This window comes from Drosophila miranda, chromosome 3 (genome assembly GCF_003369915.1).
Source record: "Drosophila miranda strain MSH22 chromosome 3, D.miranda_PacBio2.1, whole genome shotgun sequence".
Taxonomy (NCBI): domain Eukaryota; kingdom Metazoa; phylum Arthropoda; class Insecta; order Diptera; family Drosophilidae; genus Drosophila; species Drosophila miranda.
Window position 1 is genome coordinate 5261108 of NC_046676.1, and position 6282 is coordinate 5267389.

At 43.6% G+C, this 6282-nt stretch overlaps 1 long non-coding RNA gene across 1 annotated transcript; it reads left to right on the plus strand.

Moving 5' to 3' along the window:
• Window positions 1-3109: 3109 nt before the first annotated feature.
• Window positions 3110-3698, plus strand: LOC117188445. Its single transcript, XR_004472585.1, has 2 exons — window positions 3110-3527; window positions 3592-3698. It is a non-coding gene; the product is annotated as an uncharacterized LOC117188445 (long non-coding RNA).
• Window positions 3699-6282: the final 2584 nt, after the last annotated feature.

Consider the following 6282-nt stretch of genomic DNA (forward strand, 5'->3'; position numbering starts at 1 on the left):
ATCGATGTGATCGAGTGTAGGGCCGTTTCGGTGGATCTTCCCTTCCGATAGGCATGCTGGGAGTCTGAGATCAGACTGGACGGAATGCACGCCGTTAGATGCAGCCCCAGGAGCCGCTCCATCGCCTTTAGAAGAAAAGACGATAGACTTATGGGTCTGAAATCCTTTGGGGCAGTGTGCGAGGGCTTGCCTGCCTTGGGTATGAATACGACTTTGGTCTGAAGCCAGGTGTCAGGAATGCACCCGTGGGAGAAGATTCCCTCGTAAATTATTTTGAGCCAGTTAATGGCTTTATGTCCCGCGTGAATCAGTTGGGCAGGGAAAATGCCGTCTGGCCCCGCGGACTTGTAGGGTTTAAAGCTTCTGATCGCCCAGGAAATGTTCTCCTGGCTTAGCAGTCCCAAGATGGCATTTGAGGCGACAGAAGGAGGCGCGAGGTAGTTGTAAAGAAATAAATACCCAAAGAAATAACTAGTAAGAATAAATAACACCACGCTTCGGACCAATAAATACTCCGATAAATAAATAAATAAATACCGATATAAATATTGCGCCAACCAGCGCCGTTAACGAGATATATGCAATTAAATATTTGAATAAATAAATAATAACATACATGTATATTCGATCGACACCTAAGACACTCAAACACATTCAACACAACACAAAACCTAACAACAAAAATTCCTAACAGTTCTTCTTCTTCTTACAAGATTCATTAAGAGGGGGACACGTGACTAGCCGGGACCAGCAACCGCTCCAGTTTCTGCGCTCCACTTGACAGTCGCCCTACGGATATCCTACAATTACGAACACCACCTTTGTGTGGCCTGTCATCTACTCTAGTCATCGCTCTAAGCGATGGCCGATAAACGAGAAGCCTCACGGTGCATGAGCTCACTTTGCTTGTGATTTGTTCCTGTCATCCATCATACCGATCTGCCCTGACAACAGATGCATCGCGGGTTGTCTTTACGACTCCCGGGCCACCTACTCCTCACCACCTCTCGGCAGACAGACAACAGGTTCAAAAACACGAAAGCGGCTTTGTTTTAAACAAACAGGTGCGAAACTACAATGAACATTTACCTACATGACTTACTCTAACTTATTCCAATATCACATTCCATCACAGATTTATTCGATATCACAGTCCACCAGGCAATGTGTCCGTCGCAAACTCCCTGTCCATTTTTTTGTTGAACGGCAGTGACTTACGTTCACTTGCGACATCGAATAGCGACAAAATGTTCAACTGTAATTCGTAAGTCCCTATCACATATTTTATATATACGTTAACTGCCTCCGTCTATCCATCCCTAGCATCAATCACCCCGCGCCATTAAGGACCAGCTTTACGCTCACCTTAAGCCTGCAGCAGCGACTTCGGCCGGGACAGCTAAACTGCACTTCGCGAGCTGTCGTCTTCTCCACAACATTTATTTTTTTTTTTCATTCCCCGCATCTGCCTTTACCAGCCCGAGTGACATTTGTTGTAATACCACCCGAACCTGCGTCAGTCCAGATGCATGCGAATTCGAAAATAAGTTTGGGCGCCATTTGTTACACTTGGCTTGTTTCCCAGAGGGCAATGCCGGCTAGCTGTCGACCCCAGGGCTGGGTAGTTCCCCTTGCCCGCCAAATGTAGACAAAAAAGGAGACATACTACTTCTCGGGACATCAAAACTAACAACAACCTAACAACAACAAAGAAAATCATAAACAGACGGCTATCAAGTGGGTGAAGCTTGGGTGTTATCACTTCGCGCGCCCGCCCTACCTGTGACCAAACACAACGTTCATTTTGGCCACCCTCTGCTGGAACGGTAACGGCTGGCCTAATCCATGGCTTACGCCACGCGTCCTCCCTCTATTTTAAATTTAATGCATCATGCTTCAATATCTATCCAAGCTTTAATAAACGTAAATTGACAATTTTATCTTTCTCATTAATAAATAGCTATACTCAAAATTATCACTAATCACTAAGAAACACCAAAACGTTCGACACAAAGGTAAACAAGGAAATAACTGCTGAAATTTCGTTCAACCAACAGGGATACCCTCACCCATACGTAATGGAATATGTGTAGTTGACTGGATCCAGTTTTACGGGAGTTAATTTAACTCGGGCCCCTACGGAGACTTAACCTACCAAGAGCTCTTGTTAAGGGTCCCCGGGACATAAACAATAAACAATATTTTTTTCACAAATCGCTCGACCAAATACGGTGGACTGATGGGACCCCCGCGTCACCCACTAAGGGTTAATCTTCTGGCACTGAACAGCTGATCGCAGATTTAGGTTCGTGAAAGGTGTTGGTGTTTTTACATATTTTTTTTTCAATGTACGTTAAACGGTTTAAGCTAATACTAATTACTAAATAAAGGACAACACACGGAACAAAATAACATTTAATGTGGAACGGTGTTTGGAGTGCGGATTATGTTTTTTTTCTTTAAATTCAAACGACGTGGGCGATCGCTGGCCGTGGCCGGTCAGCCCTAAACTTATATAGGTCCGAGTATACGTGTGCGCGTGTGTGTGTGTGTGAATAGGGTTTCGGGGTTGTTACCTGGTGAATGAGACCAAACGTGTGGCACGCACTGGAAGGCGATGCAACGATCGTGCGGTGTGGCTAGAATCGCCCTGGCAGCTAAATCGTTCTCTTTCACCCTCCCCCTTCACACGTCCCGCGCTACTTGGCTCACACACGCGCAACTGGAACGAACTCACTCAGGTTCCGTTGGGCAGTCTTCTTCTCTGCAGTCGACTTTCTCGAACTCCAGTGTCCCTCTCCAGGAAACCTTCTGGCCCGGTTCTGGTGGCTATATTCCTTGCCGGCTGTTTGTAAAATTTTCTGCATTACAACCTATTTTATCGCCCGCCTTTTCTGTACTCACTTCAAACTTTCTGTTTTAAGCACAAAATTTCCAATTTCGACGTTACTCCGTCCACGCTCCACGATTTCTATAATCCAATCCACGTTTTCTAATATTTTCACTCCTATTTATCCCTTTTTCCCTTACTAATACATATAACTAATCCTATTCTCTTCCTTATATCCCCAGTGACGGCTCCAGCTCCCCCCGATGTCCAAATACACCATCGAGCCTCCCTGGACTTCCGCTAGATGGCGCGTCGCCCTCAGCCCTGGCCACCTATCGTTCAGGTGGGACTGGAACGAAAATTAGCTTTAAGCAAAATCGGTCAACAACAATTTCCACTAACTACCGATAACTACACATCTGCTACATATTAACTACATTTTTATGTAGTTACAAAAGCGACACCTGAAGGAGAGATGTGTACGTTTCAAACATTTTTGCCCGTGTTTTTTCATATAATTGAAGCGCCAGTGTGAAAAACCTCCGTTATCAACGTTTGACAAGCCTTTTTTTGGGACTTTTATTTTTAAATTTACATTTTTATTCCAAATTATCAGAATTTCAATGCTGATCACGAATAAGCATTCGATGTGTCTTGGGAAGTGGCTACATACCGCATTTCTATATTGGTCAAGAGGGTGAGTCTATGACGCGTCTTAAAAAATGCTAGAAAATACTATGAAAAGTATAAAATTTGCATAGGTTGTGAGCTAGACAAGGTGGCAAGAATATAAGTGCGACAAATTACCCTCAGGAATATACCGTCTGTTTTTAACAAAAATACCGAAAAATATACCATTGACACAAAACAAACTTAGACCACTTAAGACCCCTCCTAAATGGCGCAAAAATATTACTGATTGTGAATTCTTCATGTAGATTCATGTCCTTCCTCTGAACTAAAAAAACACCAGGATACCTCTCACCTGAACTGGACTAAGATTATTAGATTTTCTTTATTTTCGGTGGCATGTTAAAATGACCCCCTTCTCCGTCAAGGATTGGAAACAATAATCCTCGATTTTGATATTCGATTCGATTACATAATTGCATGAACACATGTGTGTGTGTGTAGGAAGCTGGGTTGCATACGGTACATAAACCGTCTACAGTTTGGTCGTCGCAACTAGAACTTGAACCAGTTGGACTGCGGAGTGGGTATCCTACGGTGCGCAAGTGAGGATCTGAAGACACGGCGACAGCCTCTGATGATTGCGATGGAAGATGAGTGACAGGCAGCTATGGTACTGTTTCTGATACTGATTTTTATTGAACAAATGCATCTCCTTATATAGCTAGCAGTGGTATTCTTATTCTATGGGAAGGAACGCACAGGCTCCTTGTGAGTGTATTTTTAGATTGGGTACACTTACTCTGTGCGGGGGTTATATTTCAGTGCATTTACTTAGGTACTTGGCGGCAATAAAGTAGATAGTTTATTGCTTGATCCCTTTTGGTGGGTTCGAGTTTACAAGTGCTATTGTCTATTCTTAGTTGCTAATGTATTTTTCGTGTCGTCATATTCAGTTACATGAAATGACATGGACAATTTTATTTATGAGTATTTGTGTATAAGATTGAACTGTATATTCCTAATATTCATTAAATACATGTCTGTGGCTGAACATTCTCCCGGCCGTTGAACTGGTGTTCAACCATCGCTCAAGTCGACGGCAAACCGGCGTGCAGGTGGTATAGGGGGTGATGACATGGCTGGATCGGGATTTGATGGCCTTGGTTTCCATAGTTGATACTTCTCTCGGAAAATGAAGGCAATGATCAATAAAATTAATATTGCTAGGGTTGCGTAAGCAGCGAGTTGATGGTGCTGCACGGTGGTGAGATGGTGTGGCAGCTCGTGATGATTGATGGTTGATAGTTGCTGGCGTAGATCATCAAGTTCTTGAAGAAAGTCTGATGTCTGGTTCTTCAGTTGCCACATTGGTGGCGAGGGTGATGTCTCCGGTGGGCTCACGTCACCAAACCGAGTGTAAGTCGATTTTACTTCGCTGATTGTGGTGCTGAAGGTGCTGATGCTTACTTTAGTATTGCGAGCAGTGCAATGGACATGGAGAGTAGACCAGTTCCTTCCAGTGTTATGGTTGACGGAACTCCGTTGCATACTGCTTGAAGTTTAGTTGTAGAATGCGTTGCGAAGATCCATTTATTTGGATGCTGAGTTTTTAGCCACACCGTATCAGCCTTTGTGTGTGTTACCTGACACAGTGCTTCTGTTTTATTGTTAAACAGTTGAAACTCACAGCAATTGTCCACATTGAAGATCGCCTGATGGTCAAAGCAGATGAACTCCTCGTTGTGTACTTTAAGACAACGTCGGAATTCCTCTTGGGTAGTGCCCATGAACTGGTCTCGATGGATGTTCACCGTTATTATGGTGGTTCTGAGGTCAAATAGACTCCAGCTTGTTGAATCCCAAAACGGAATTGGGATGATGCTGAAAACTTCGAGCTGAGCTGTTGAAACCAGCGGTAGCGTCAGCTTGGAGATGACGTGTTTTGCAGTCGGGGTTCCTTCGGCTCGCATGATTCTGTATAGTTGAATCACCTCCTTCGTTGTGACCGGCAGCATTTGATCTTGTGGCAAATGATCCCGTATCTGGTCTAGTTGGTCTATTAGTTGCTCGGGAGACACCAGCATGGAGCTTATTCTCCGATGATGAATACCGATTAGGACATCAGATATGTCGGACTGCATTCGTTGGAGAGTTGTTGTGAGCAGGGTTAATTGTGCTATTATTCCTAAGTACGCTTGAGTCAGATGATCGCTGTGATATGACCCTCTTTCTCGGTTGATAGTAGCCATATGCTGTTCCAAAATTTTTAGGCGATTATCAGTTGTTACTTTGTCTTTTCTGACTACGTTTATTGTCGCGTCGACAATTGATGTTTGGTTTTGGAGCAGATTTAGTAGAAAGTCTTCATTGGTTTTCACTTTCTCAATTACTTGAGTCATCTCTTCTGCGTATTTTGCGTCGAGAACACCAAAAAGACTGCTTGCTACATTTCCTATGATGTCCAGCGGCAATCTGCGTTTTCGAGAAGTTTTCATTAAAACGCTTCCTGCTTGTAGCTCGTTATGCACATGTTGAAAGTGTTGAACTATGGAGTTACATGCCGGAACATTTTTTAATTCAGGGCACATGTATCGTAACTCTGAAATTCCAGCAGACATTAGTTGCATATCCTTCCAATATGGGTCCAAGTCATAGTATACGATCATGGTCCACTCAGACGTTGCTATTCTTGATGTTCCAAGTTTCTCATAGAATATTCCAGGCTTGTTTGCGAATTGTGTCACATTTATTGACTGTGACAATGCTAATGAGCAACAGCACCACTAATGTTTGTAACGTGTCATCTACGCACGTCTGTG